Below are 16088 nucleotides of genomic sequence, written 5' to 3'. Positions count from 1 at the left end.
GTTTGGTCATGACAAACAACAACAATGAAAGGAAAATATTACACGTTTATATCTCTCCCTTGCAATAGGAGAAATGCAATGTTGGCCAATATTATAAGTAAAATGCACTGATATTAAAATAACCAATATTGTTAATATAGTAATACAGCAATAATAGAAAACCTATGAGCGTTCATGCGTCTCGAAGATTTCTGCAAACTGCAGCAAAATAAAAGCTGTTGTTAAAGTGTTATAAAGCTGTAGGCCTAATTTACTGTAAGGTATGTAATTCAACAACAATAAAGAAATATGTTTATTATAACTCTGAAATGCAAAATTAGAAGTAAAATGGCAAGCTACTGTGTACTATACACAGTTTGAAAGTTGGTTGCGTTGAATGTAGAATGGTTTTGACAAGCGATCTTTAACAGAAATTCTAGAATTCTAGAAATTCCACTGTCATACAGCCCACGACCAAAGTGATATTGGAAAAAAGAAAGGGTACTGATGGTTGAGAAATGCAATATTAGCAGTCAAATAGGATAACTGCAATGGTAGCTGTAATGTACTGGGTGTTATTATATACAACAAATAGTAATAATGAAAGGAAAAGATTATATGTTTATATCTCTCCTCCTGCAAAAAAAGAAATGCAATATTGGCCAATATTAGAAGTAAAATGCATTGATATTATTAAAATAACCAATATTATTTATATAGTAATAATAAAAAACCAATGCACAATTTTGTTTACATTTCAAAACGGCATAGATAACAATATCACGAAGTTGTGATATTTATATAGATTTTTAGAAAATCTGTACTACGTAGTCATTGTCCTGTAGTCATCTAAACTTATAATTAATTATTGCAATAATCTCATTAGAACCGTTAGAAAAAATATCATCGTCATGCCTTTACTTACACTGCGTTAGATTTTTAGAAAGTCTGTACTACGTAGTCATTGTTCTGTAGTCGTGCAAACTTATAGTTAATTATTGTAATAAGAAACGTTAAAAAATATCATCGTCATTTGCTTGCCTTTACTTATACTGCGTTGGACATCAGTTAGAATGGGAAAGTATTTAAATGTGTTGGCAAATAAAAATGAAAAAATTGAAATCAGCAAAAATGAAACTATTTCTGTACTCCTATGTTAATGGCCAAAACCTTCGGCAATTCGACAATGCTATAGACTGGTGAAAAGTGCATGTTATTTTTTCGTGAAATGCGCAAGACATCTCCATACTTCATCGTTCTATTATCTGTCCCTCGGCGTTTTAATTTCCGGTCTTAACTTTTATTAAACCAAGCTTTTCAAGCGTTTTGTGGCGATTTTCGTTGAAATTAATCTGTCTATTTGTGTATAATCCAATCGGATGGGTAAGTTTTAAGATATTATCATAGGTTTACAAAGACTTGGTAACATATTTAAATAGTTTTAAATGTGTTTTGTATCGTTATTATACTTTAATGACTTTAAATTCCGATGCTTAAATTTTTTGATGAAATTTCTTGACGAGGGTTCGTCTCATTTTTGATTAATAATTTTCGTAAGTTGTGTGCGCATGCATTTATCATAAAACTCCCACACTTCCGCTCCGCTCGTGTGGTCGTGGGATAATTATATATATAAATATATATGTACATATATATATAGCTGTGCTAGTTATATATGGCTTTGCTAGCTATATATAGCTGTGCTATATATAGCTGTGCGATATATATCAATTTTCTGTCCAAAGAGCTTTTAAATACTCGGGCAACAAAGCTAGCACAGCTAGTTTATATATAGCTGACCTATATATAAACTAGCTGTGCTAGCTTTGTTGCCCGAGTATTTAAAAGCTCTTTGGACAGAAAATTGATTTGTATTTAACATATATATCAACATTTGCCATTCTAACTTTTAAGCTACATATCATGAGAGAAATGTTTTGTGTAGATGAAATAAATTAGGAAAAAAATATCAACAACCGTGAAGGTTTTCAAACTTTGTCGAACGACTGTAACATTCAAACTTTATATCATGAGGAAATGATTTGGTGCCGAACAGGTTCTCTTCTTTGGAGGCATTAGACAATTTTTAATTTCTTAAAATACATGTATTTAACAGATCAATAGAAAAATATGACAAAATTTGGTAGTATTTTTAGTTGAAAGTTCATGAGAACATTGTCTGCCAAAAATCGTTGAATGAAAAATTATTAATAATAATATTAAAGATTGGAAACTAAGTAATAAAAATGTGACGGTGTGCTGTCGTCACACTTATGGGTTTGGCGTAAAACAACACGTTCACTTTAAACGTTAAGCAAGATATTATATTTGAGTCAGATACAGTGTGTACATCGCAATCACACATAAAGAACTTCTGATATAAAGCTAAAAATGGTTCTTTTATACAAAAACTGTAACAGCATGATTGACGTCAAAGTATAAATTTTGCCAAACACAAATTGGTATACGTGACGCACAACATTACTAACAATCACTATGGCTTTTACCGAGCTATGTCTTGAGTTCACGTCATGAGTGAAAGTGCTAGCCCATGTGCTTCCATATACCAACATATACAGCCTCCCTAATCAATCAAGCTCCGGGACTTATTTAGTAAGTTGTCAGACTGGTGAACGGGAGGTTTCAAGATTAAAATTTCTGTGATACAGATTCATTGTTCCAACGTTTCAAAGACATGACCAGATGGACATATACACAAACATCAAGAAATATGCACATAGACTAGCTGTACTACTCAGCGTTGCCCAGGTAATAATAAAGTCTTTAGGCAGAAAATCTATTTTTATTTAACATACCATATTCATCATTTACCATTCTAACTTTTAAACTTCATGTCATAAGAAATTTATTTCAAGCAGTTCAAATGAATTAAGAAGAAAAAGAAAACAACTGTAAAGGTTTCCTAGCTTTTTTGAACATCTGCAAAATTTAAAGTATATATCATGAAAGAAGTGTTTTGTTGAACTAAATTAGGAAGAAAAAATAAAAACTGTTAACATGTTTAAAGGTAAATTTGAAATCATTAGCATGTAGCCTAATGGCTAAATATAAGCTATTGAGTTATAATTGCCACTAGAAATTCCACTGTCATACAGCCCACGACCAAAGAGATATTGAAAAAAACAAAGGGTACTGATGTTTGAGAAATGCAATATTAGCAGTCAAATGGCACTGCAGTGCAGTAGGATAACTGCAATGGTAGCTGTATTATACTAGATGTTATTATGTACAACAAACAGCAAAAATGAAAGAAAAATATTATATGTTTATAACGCTCCCCGCAATATAGGAAGAATGCAATATTAGAAGGAAAATGCACTGATATTATTAGAATAACCAATATTATTAATATAGTAACTCAGTAATAATTGAAAACCAACGCACCATTTTGTTTACATTTCGAAACGTCATAGTGTAGCTAACAATATCAAGAAGCTGTGATATTTATTTAGATTTTTGGGAAATTTATTTAAAAAACTATTTAGAAAAAATAATAACGGTAACATATTGCCCAACATCGGTCACTATATACTTTGACCTTGTAAATTCGAATGCTTATTCTTAAAATTAAATCTTACAAAATAAAATAATTCTTTTTATAATTAAATCTTATAAAATCAACTAATTATTTTTATAATTAAGTATTGTAATAATCTCATAAGAATCGTTAGAAAAAATATCATCGTCCTTTCCTTTACTCTCACTGCTTGGACATCAGTTGTAATATTAAAGTACTCATAAGTGTCCAAAATGTCAGTTACTTTGCAATCGGCAAAAAAGAAACGATTATTTTTTAGTACTTCCACGTTGATTACCGAAACCTTCAGCAATTATACGATGCTATAGACCGGTGAATTGAGCACGTTTTTTTTGTGAAATGGGCAACCCTTATACGTTCTATTGTCGGTTGCTTGGCATTTTGTTTGCCGGTCTTAATTTTGATAAAAATAAGGCTTGTCAAGTTTTAATAACGATTTTAGGCCAAATTAATCTGTCTATTTATGTATAATCTGATCAGATAGGTAAGCTTTAGGGAATTTTCTACTATTAATAAAAAATTGGTAGCATATTTAAATAGGTTAATATGTGTTTTGTATTGTTATTATACTTAAACGACTCTATTGAAAAATGGTTAAATTTGTTGATAATTTTTTGGTACAAAGGTTTGCGACAGCCGTTGATGAATAATTTTTGTGAGTTGTGTGCACATATGCATTTATTATAAAGCTCCCAAACAATTTCTTCGCTCATGTTTGGTTGTGGGATAAAAAATACTTGGTATATGACTATTGAATTTCGTCCATTTCACTGTTGACATCATAAGGTGAAAATACGTTATTGCTGTATAGTGATATAGCAACCCAAGGATAATTAGTGGTTTAAAAAGCCAAAGTAATTATCTAATGCAATCACTGCCAGTTAAAAATTATCAAAATCATTATTAAAAATAGTAATAAAACAATATGCTAAACTTAGTAATTATAGTTACCTACAATAACTCGGGTGCATTTTGTGGGTATCATCAGCAAAAGAATGTAACATTATAATGTTCTACGTGCAAATTTCTTACCTTCAAGACATAGGTGTAACATAAACGCTGAATCTAACTTATATGAATTTAGTTTACTAAAAACATACTTGAAAGGGGTTTCCATATAATTTTAGTGATCATTCAACTGAAATTTTATCACTTATTTGTTTGCAAACTCGTTTTTACTGTAATGGATAATGCTGAACTGAGATATAATCGCCAACTTTTAATTTTTGGAAAAAGATTATTTTTGACAGTATTTTGCAGAAAACAAAATTAGCCCTAGTACACTGAAGACCAAAAAGCATTGTGTTTCATAGAGCTAGTAAAATTTATAGTGTTTTATTTAACATGTCGGTTAGCGTGGAAATACTTATAAATAAATTTGGTATTATCAGAATTAATGAAATGTAGTGTGGCTGGGAAAAATCTTCAAAGTAGCTGAGATTAATTAGGAGAGCAAAAAAATGTAGCAAAAATAGCAAAAATGTAAACTACGAAACAGAGAATTTTCTATAAAGATGCAATTAATACAAACTGAGAAAAACTAATAAAAATCATTCTTTTGTCGTAATCGGTACAAGAATCACCAAAGTTTAATTACAAGAAAGTCGATTGTTGATATCATTTTGCCAAAAACTAATTATCCCTTGTACGACGAAAACCAAAAAGCATCGTGTTTCATAGAGCTAAAATAGTTCATAGAGTTTCAATTAATACATCATTTTTGGCGTCAAAACCGAACAGGGTGTATGGATTATGTAGTAAGAGTGATAATTTTTAGGAGCTTCTATGGTATCATGGATAAAGTGCTGGATTACAAAACTGCGTTCCCAATCTTCGTGAGTTCAAGTTCAGCAAAATTTGAAAGTTGTATTCCAAAATTTTAATAACTTTAGCTGGACATACTGATGAACGGACAACAGAAGACCAGCAACAGAAAACAAACGATAAACTTTGAAAAAATATATATATATAGATTAAATATGACTTGCTTCCCGTAAACACCGTCTGGTATTATACAAAATTATAAAATTTTATAAAATTGGAATAGTAATTATAGACAGTTTAACATAAAACTCCCACAAAAGAAGCATTGTTTAACAGGTTAGCCAGCTATCCCACAACATTTTCTGACTATCACACCGTCAGCTAGGATGTATTGTGCAAGTATTTCATAGAAACAACCAACGCTTTTGTAATTGTTCTATTGTGATGCCTTCAAAAGGGCTCAAAAATACATATTTATGAAACCTTGAGTACTAACTTATTGGCGCTGGTCTCTATGACCAAATGTCCATTTTATCGCTACATTGTAAGGCTTGTAACTACCACGCTATCTGTGTTGGCATCTCTGGACCACTAGCGTTTTAAATTTCTACTGTAACAAATAGTTTATGACCTTCATCCAAACATCTGTCGTTTTCTGATTTATAATCATCAACAATTCAACCGCAGCGGAAAGTTTGCCAAATATCTAAGATTGGTTCCCATTGTGCAAATCGTTCCAGTCTGCGCACACTAGTGGTGCTGGTACTGTCAAATGAAGTTAATCAGTTCTGCTTCAAATGTCCATTGTCCTCGGATCACTTTCTGGCAGTCAACAGACAAAGCCTTGTTTAATTCATAAAAATAACAACCTCACTGCTTGCACTATTCCTAATTATTTTACTTCAGCTGCTGTAGTTATGTAGACCGGTATTATAAATACATACTTAGGTATGTAGACTGATATATTAAATACATCCTTAGGTACTTTATTACATGATTCAAGTAGTGGATATAGAAAGAGTCAAATTGATGCTTGTTTATTATAATTGTATCATATGATCACTAATCAGCCACAGAACTCTCTTTTGTTCTAATTGTTTACCCGCTGTGTTTAAAATTTAGCAAGCAACATATGACAGTAGATTGGATTCACACATGTTTTTATTTAAATCAACCAATCAGGCATGACTTGCTGTTAAAATCATTGGTTTTCCAATTGCTGAAAGATCTTTGCGGAAAATTATTAGCAGATTTTAAGATTCAAAGATTTATGCTACATACCTTATCAGCAACATTTATTTTTAACTTTGAACATGAACACACCAAATACTATAAATAAAATACAAAATATTATGGTAAAGAAACTGAGAAACAGCAGCATAGATAGTTTAAACAACAGCAGGATAGTTTAAAATTAGTATTTCATTAAACAAACTTGTCAAGTTCTTCAGTCGAATTTAATATACACTTACTGCACATGGTATGATGAAGATATTTTGTTTTACATATATGTCATATTCAACTATCAGTGATGAAATACACATAAATATGTAATGCCTAATGTGTTATAATCTCATTTGTTCTTTGGGGTTACACCTTTCCTTTACTAGCAGAGCTGATGCTTTCCAACTTCATTTGTTTATTTATCTTTGTTAAACAGATTGTAAAGCTGTTCAACGCTAGATAACTTATCCTTAATTTATTTTTGTAAGCAGGAGAAACACTTTTTGAAATGCCAAGAAAGCATTAAGCCGTTTATTTTTGTGAACAATTAAAGTGGCCTACTATTTAGTTTAAGTGAAAACAGTTTCTTTTTAGAGCACAACGTTCTTTGATAACGTGCACCCCTGTATTTTGTTAAAGAAACTATCTAAACAGACTTTTCGCTCACATGCTTGTAATCCTACGAATTTACTACAGCCAGAGTGGCCTAATTTTGCTCTAATGTTTGCCATGGCATCCCTGCAATAATTTTTGTTTTATTGTTTTACGTTTTCATAACTTAGGCTGTCATGTATTTAGTTTTGCATAGTAATAGGTGTCAGTGTTGCTGATTTTGCTTGTCTTTATATTTTTATTTATTGTGGGCTCATGTACATATGGGTTTTATTTATGGTCACCTACAGTATTTTTTTGTTTATTTTTGGCAGCTTGTTCATTTGGTTCTCGATGTCTATAATTTTATTTGTTAATAAATTGTTTTTGCTATATATTTCTCTAGGAGCTTAGGATTCAACACATGTATAATTCAGCATTTGCCAATCTATGCATACATGTTTCTATAAGCATATGATTCATTGTGGCTATAGTTCGGATTTTTATAGATATATCTGTATGATTATATGTGATTAAGGTTTCACACACCTATAGGTTTATGTTTAAGTTTATTCAGTAAAAAAGATAGCTTTTGCCTCAGAAAATCTCTTTAAAATTTTATTAAATCAAAGTTTAACAGAATTAGTTATCAATTTCTCAAATTTTAATAACCAATTCAGAACAGTTATTCATTATTTTAACAATGATGCAATGAACTATGACTGATAAACAATAAAGGAACAGACTTTGCTAGTCTGAAATACTCTTTTATAGTTGGAGCTCAGTTACCTTGAAGTGCAGCAGTTTATTTAAACTTGTCATATTCTCCTCAAATTGCATAAAAGACTTTTCATTGTGATATTGTACTCAAACTCAAATACATAGTTTTACAACATATTGTGGGCTTTCATGAAATTTTTTATTAGTAATGCAGATGGTCTAATCTCTTACATGACCTGTAAAATATCTTACACAATTTTGTATTATGTAAAATGGAGAGACTTGCAGAAATGTTTGACAACTAATTTTCAGCTCTGTCAATCATATTTGTGACACAACTGTACAAAGAGTCAGCAAGGTGCACATGATGATATTGCATTATATGTGTAGGCTGGTTTGCAGGCCTGCAACATAGACAAAGTCTACATTTAAAGTCATGACTACTAAACTATTAGTGTTGACCTAATAATCGTTGATGGCCCATTCAACCTAGTAGGCACTGTATTTACTACACTCTCTGTAGATGTATGAGTACATTTTATGATTTATGACTTTATTACGTCCAACTAATCTTGAACTTATCCAATTTTCTTTACAACTTTTCATACTTACCAACTGGTAATGTGCCCAAATCGATAACTATATTGATTTGTGATGACAACTTGATGAACTAGCTGAACTGACGATGTCATATGAATTACAGAGCCCTGGCAGTAATCAGTAGCATCACACATCAGCCACCTGCACATAGTCAGAGTAACTTATGATCATGAAAAACACATCCCTTTATCTTTTCAACAACCTTCACTATTAGATTTCATAATTATATATTACTAGGCTACATACTTTATGTAGTCATATAGAAGACTTTTCATTGTGTTTGTAATAATTTTACCTGATGGTTTCTCATCAGCTCTAAAACTGTCTCTTATATTTGAGGTAATTCTCTTGCTTGGTCTTTTAGTCAGTGGTCTATGGGTGAATGACAGCACCTCTGCTATTTCAACACCTTTATATATTAATTATTCATATATAGCTCTCTGTTGATTTTACAAATGTACAAAATTCATAAACTACATAGTTCCTCTAGCAGTATTGTTACAGCTAGTTTTAGTTTGATTGATGACTCTTTGTATTTATCTAATTTTACTTCACACTGCTATCTATTGTATGTACAAATTTAGTTTTCGGCCTACTGGCAGCCATTTTACCGAAAATTTAGGATTTTGCTGCTTGGTGAGTATACAAATTATTTTAAATTTCAAACTTTATCCAGAACCGTTTTGTTAAATATTTTAGGTTTTCCAACGTGTGAATAAACAGAGCTTGCAAATAGTCCAATGTATCTGTATTATGTGCATTGCTAAAGCAATGTGAAGCTGCAATCGCTACAAATTTATAATTATCCTTTACAATGTTCTTTACTCTAACAAAGCGACTACTTTCACCACCTGCAGAGTCAATGCTGTCACTTTCATTATCTGTGTATGAATTTAATTCTGAATCTGAATCAGCTATAAAGTCATCAACAAGAGTTATTATGTTTCTACCACAAGAGGTGCTTGCGGAAGCAATATAAAAATTAACCAGTTTGATCTTCAGAAAAAAAAGTACGTTTTCAATTTGCATTTTCCGGATCAAAGATTCTAAGCTGTTTTGCAAATATACATGTAAGTTTATTTTTTAGAAAATTATTGAGCAAAATTTTAAAGGCCTTAAAAACACTCATGATTGGTGATTTTGTTGTAACGAATAATTAATATTCAGTTACTACGCAACTACATAAGCGTCAAAAAGATGAGACCACAGCATTCGATCATGGAATTTGCATAAACTGGAGTAGGGCTGTCACAGGGGTTGGGGAAGACTGAAGATATATTACACAACTTCTCTAGTCTCACTAACATACAGCTTAGCAGTGTGTAACTTCCCATGTGTAAAGAAAGCTGCTCACTCCTTTACTCTCCACAAGCCAGAAATAAACTACCAGAGTATTTAGCCACAATTGTATATATATATATATATATATATATATATATAAATTTCTTTGAATATATGTAAAGGTATGCACACACGATGTACGCAATACAAGTGAAAATGCAAAGATTTTGCTCTAGCTCTGTCGAAACAATGTTAGCAAGCTCTTTATATATTGACTGAGTGTCGTAGGCTCTGCACCAATCATATCCTTTTCTGTGATATTTCTCTTTGTTCTTCTCGGCCAGCCGAGTTAGCTCACCAGCGACAGACTTTTCTGCCGTGATAGCAAGACTAAGACACGCTGGCACTTGTAGAGTTGGTTTTGCTGGTCGTGGTAAACGGTGCTCCATCGTAACACATGACTAAAGTTTTTAAGCCCCCTTTTTAGTAGGTTGGTTAAGTTGGCTATCAGCATTCTACTCTACCTCCTTTTTCACAGTCATCCTGCATTGTTTCAATATTCTGGAAATAATTAACCTTGATCTTTGCATTCTATATAAAGAAGATGAATTGTTAAACTATTTATGAGCATAATTAGTGGTTTGACCTTCTAGCAGAGTCACATCATAATAATGACTACCTCTGAGAGTATGACTTCTGAATACTGCTTAGTAACTAACTAAAACAGTCTTACTGTTGCTGGACTCAAGGCAAAGAATTTCTGACAATATTCTGATCATCAGCAACCACTTGAACGCTGATGTAGCTATGGATATTGCATTTGATCAACAGTGTGACTTTTTCTGATTACTCCACAAGTGAGTACATTTAAATCGCTTTGTACATTTAGTGTTCTGATGTAGTATACTGTAAAAATAGCCTACAATACTGAAAGTCATAAAATATCACCAACAAATAAATGGAGAAGCATGAATAAGGTTCAAAGGATAACAACATTACCTAAACATTTGCTCTGAAATAATATGTACACTACAGCTTTGCTATGCAGACTTAGAGCTTGCATTACAAGTGCATCTCAACAGTCATTAATCATCTAATTAGATCATCACAGCTGGCAAGGCAACATACCAAACATTAACCATTCATTCTCCCATCAGATTGATATTGCTGCAGTTTATATACATTAAGCCTTTGAGCCCTGACCGTCTTTGTCAATGTACGTCAGGTTTCCTGGGCATTTTGTCCAATGATTTGAAATTTTTAATCCTATATTAATTAAATCTAAATATGCTCAGAATGCAATGCTATTTGGTAAAACACCAGTAAGAAGTGACATGCTAAATATGATGATAATACAATTATATTTGATGGAACACTAGTAAACAAGTCCAGCAACACACAGAAATTGTCACTAATAAGGAAAAAAGTGTTTTACAGTTTTCTTGGGCTCTTTGAGCTTTTTGGACTCACATTTATTTGCTGTATCATTTCCTTAAAGTTGTCATTATAACAAAGGAAGTAGATGAAGATATATGAAAACAGTCAAAAATGGAAGTAAAAATTATTCCCTAACTCCCTGAACAAATATTAATTCGTTTGGTTTATGCTGTTAATTTGAAGCAACAATTGTAAACAGAAGCAAGTAAATGCCGTAACACCAGTCATTAGGTTCCAAGGGTTAAGTCATATTAACTGTATTTTCATTTTTATAGAAATTTTCACTAAAGCTCATATTAATAACAGATTAGAACTAAAATTTTGACACTGACGCTAAGATTTACATACCCACCGTTCAGGTAGCAAATATGCCATAACCCGTCGGCTCTTGTGTAGAATATCTGCCGTAACCTGTCAGCGCTCATGTAGAGTATCTGCCATAATCTGTCAGCTCTTATATATTATTTTGCTTAAACAAATATATTTATCTATGATGACTCGCTACCTCTGATCATTTGCATAAAACACAAACTAGTTTTAGTATACTGTATTATTCTGCGTTTAACACACATTTACTTGCACAAGTCATAGTCTTTTATAAAATTCACTGCTCCTCATTGGTGATTGGTCTTTACTGGTATGCTCATACATCTCAAGTTTTTTAACGCAATAATCCGATTTTTGCTGTAAATTGCCGCAAACATAGATCTATGCTATGCGTTTACATGCGAGATAGTTACATAATTCTATAACTTCAAGAAATGCAAAAAATTCGAGAGCCAAAAATCAAAACTACAAATATTTAGAACTCGAGCTGTAAAGTCTTCGCAAACTGGTTAAGGAGAAAAATCTCAGTCTGTATAAACAGTTCTCAACTTTCCAACGCATATTCAATGTAAGTTATAGCGGAGTTTAAGCAGTCATGTCCGGCAACTGTCTTGCACTGCTCATCAGCATGGCGTTATGAGCATTTTGAAAATGTGCACCCACAATGCGTTGGAGCCCTTAACTCCACTTTCATTGCACTTAGACAACGATCTTTTTGCAAACTGTTGCAAAAATTCAAATATGAATATGTATATATATAGCTATATACCTTTGAACATTACATTACATTACATTACAAAGGTATTATATATATATATATATATACTATATATATAATATATTGAGAACGGAAAGCTTTTAAAACTGTTTACTACTTAAAGTTTCATGGTTGCTACCATTCATCAGGTAAAACTGAAATGATCTAAAGCTCATATGACCGTATGCAAAAACACATCAATTAGCCTAAAGATTAAAGCCAACTCTATATAATACAACAATTTAATTTTTCATGTTGTAGCATTGCAAATCAAGTGCTCATTAGAATGCCTGCACTTTGACACAAGCTGGTTTCGTGAGTTTAAGCTTGCAAGCTCAGGTTCGTACAGATTGAAGTACTTCTCCCAAATGCACAAATTACAGCGTTTACTGGTCTTATTGTAACTACTCGCTTTCTTCACTTCGTCAATGTATATATATATATATATATATATATATATAAATATATGTTTATATATATACATATATTTTTAAAACTGTTTACTACTTAAAGGCTAACTTGCAACAAAATTCACATTACAGTTATTTAGTATCAAAAGATTCACCATGTTTTACTCTGTTGTGTTATAGGTGCCAAATACGTGGAAATGTGATTAAAAGCTCTTAAAAGCTCAAAAACAACAAAAAAACGTTGTAGATTGGAATCTCTGTATTTATCTGATGTAGTCATTACATTTTGGTTATCGTTGTCACGTGAGGTTCTCTCGTGAATTGAAAGGCCAATAAAAAGCTCAATATAAATTTTATCGTAGCACTAGTTTATAACAAACACATCAGGATTTACCGAAAACCTCGTAGCAAATATAAATGCTCACTACTTTACAGTTTTGTTTCGGCCTGGACCAATCGTCAAGTCGTAATCTGATCATGTGACCCAATACTTCAAAATTAATTTTTGAAGCACTTTTTGATTATCACAGGTAAACAACAGGCTCATCATGATTATCAAACAATGATATGTACTCCTTCGAGCTAAGGTTAAAAAGTTTAACGCTTTTTTTACGGTAAGTTGTAAGATATTAGTGCTAAAAGTGACAGCATTACAATGAAAATAAAATAGACGCGTAAGAACAATAGACATGGTTTTATTGAATGTGTGAAGTACTTTTGTGAAAATATATTCGGCGAATGAGATTGCATGAAAGTGTAAACATAAACCATCCTGTAACAACTACGTCCCACTTGAGCCGTTTTGTAAAGCAAATCCAAACTACGGCGGTCTCGTGTGGCTGCGATTACCTGTGTTTTTTTGCTTTTAAGAGCTTGTAATTACATTCCCACATATTTTGCATCTACAACAAAGCAGACTAAGACATGTTGAATATTTTAATACTAAATAACTGTAATGTGAATTTTGTTGCAAGTCAACCTTTAAAGTTTCATGGTTGTTAAGATTCATCAGGTCAAACTAAAATGGTTTGAAGCTCATAAGACTGTATGCAAAACACAATGAGTAGCTTAATGATAAAAGCCAGCTATATATGATGCGACCATTTAACTTTTCATGTTGCAGCATTGCAAATCAAGTGCTTATTAGAATGCCTGAACTTTGACACAAGCTCGTTTCGTGAGTTTAAACTTGCAAGCTCAGGTTTGTATAGAGTGAAGTACTTCTACCAAACGCACAAAATACAGCGTTTACTGGTCTTATTGTAACTACTCGCTTTCTTCAACACTCTCTACTTGATTTCGTACTGGAGAGACCGATCTTTAAGCTGCCATATATAACTACTTACATGTAGCTCTGTTGATGTTTGTTTTGATGGATTGTTGAAGCTGCTGCAATGGTTGTAGTATATTTTTAATGGGCCGTCTGTCAAACCAACATATGTTTGTTTGGCAGCATCAGGTTCATTGGTCATAACTGTAGCCTGATAGATGACAGAACTGGACAAACATGCATTTGTCAGTGGACATGTATCTTTGTCTCGACAGTTGCATGTTACTGTTGGCTTTTCGTTTGATAGCTGCACTTTGTTGTTATTCGCAATAATCTGTCCAATATTCTTCATGCAGCTATAGCTAAGTTTTACATGGTTTCCATTAAATATCGAATAAAGCTCCATCATAAATAAACATAAGCCATTTGAATCTTGATTCAATTTGAATCTTGATTAAATTGATTAGAACCTGATGGTTGCTTTGCGGTCAGTCTTTCAAAAAAATTAAAAAAATTGACTATTGGCTCATTTTGGCAGTGGCGATTGTCTTGTTCAATCTAATAGAGTTTATAAATACTTGATATGTTTAATCTAGTTTTCAATGCTCATACTTCACCATCAGAGTTTTGGGATTACTTTTTCCTTTTTACTTAGCAAGGTGAAAGTAGTTTGTAGAAGCTTATAGTAGCAGAATTTATCCAGTATTATGAGTATACATATGTAAAAGTTTGAAGCTCTGCAATCACAGTCCAAGTTGCATTTTTGGGAAAGTGCTACAGTAGAGCGATGAAGGACAGTTAATTGACTGTTTCTCAACAAGAGTTTGTAAGGAGTTCTAAGCAAAGTAACTTACCTTAACCAAAGCAAAAAATATATAAAAACATTCAGTAAATAAAAGCTCAAGCCATGTATGCTCATAAAATTCCAATTCTATTTCATTGCCAACAAAAAATTACACTACTTTCGAATGAATTTTAAAGACTTACCCAGCAAAAGGGTTAAAGGTTGCCTAACTGTGGGAATGTTATTGCAAGATCAGTAGCAGATGGCAATAGTAATTGAAGCTATTAGCTTGAAGCATTTTTTGGAAATTTTAACTAGTTATCAGCCCTTATCAAAGTTTTTAATTTGCGAAATCGGTCAAAGTGTTCATAGACTTTGCAACTTTTAAATTGAAAACGGCTGTGATGCAATATAATCATATTAAATATTCATAATTTTGACTATATTATTGTATCTGAAGTCTCATTACTCAAAATCTTTATAAGTAACAGTAGAGCATGCCGTAATATGTTTTAAACCAATCATTTATGATGATAGCTAACTTTTAAAGCAAACCTTTTTGGATTTCAAACTTTTAGACGACATTTTGCATGTTATGAAAAGCAAAAGCCAAATGGTGTAATTCCATAGTCAATTCTTGACAATAAATTTAAACCTATAAATGTGACACATAGGTTTTTAGCAAATGTTAAATCTGCGTCAAGTTGTGTTACAATTATCTGACATGCATGGTAGACAGAATACAAGTGTAGAGTGGTGATCAGATGAAAAAACAAGTCATGGTAAGGCAGTCTACAGAAGGGCTTTTGTTTTGCATTATCATATTGGCTAGTCATTGGTGCTATTATGGCAATGCATAGATCAATGTTTTTGCCCAAAATTACTTCCTTGTATCACAGCTTAGAGCTTGCATCATGAGTGCACCACAATGGCCAATAATAATTAATCAACCAAACATGTATGTCAACATACTGACATCAAACTATTCATTCTACTGTCAAATTTGCATTACTGGTGTTTTCACATACATTAAATATCATTAGCTGTTTTACATTTGCATAGAAGTTTACTCTGGAGCGCATAATCATAACAAATTCAAACTCAAATTTAAATAGGACTGGAGTTTACGTAGCATTTCGCTTAGTAAAACAATTCTCTGCATATCAGGTCAGTTCTAACGTGACATTCTTATAGGAATGTCTGTGTATGATGGCTTGTTGCCTCTCTTTGTATGCATAGAACAACAACTACTAGTTTCTATAAATTTCTAGTTTCAGACATACAATGGTTTGTGCAAGTGATAGTATTGTATGAAATAAAATGTTTCCTATTTAGTGATTGGTCTTTACTGATATGAAGTTATATCATATACTGTACCTAACTGT

This window comes from Watersipora subatra, chromosome 2 (assembly GCF_963576615.1).
Source record: "Watersipora subatra chromosome 2, tzWatSuba1.1, whole genome shotgun sequence".
Classification (NCBI taxonomy): Eukaryota; Metazoa; Bryozoa; class Gymnolaemata; order Cheilostomatida; family Watersiporidae; genus Watersipora; species Watersipora subatra.
Note: the sequence above shows the minus strand (reverse complement) of the source record.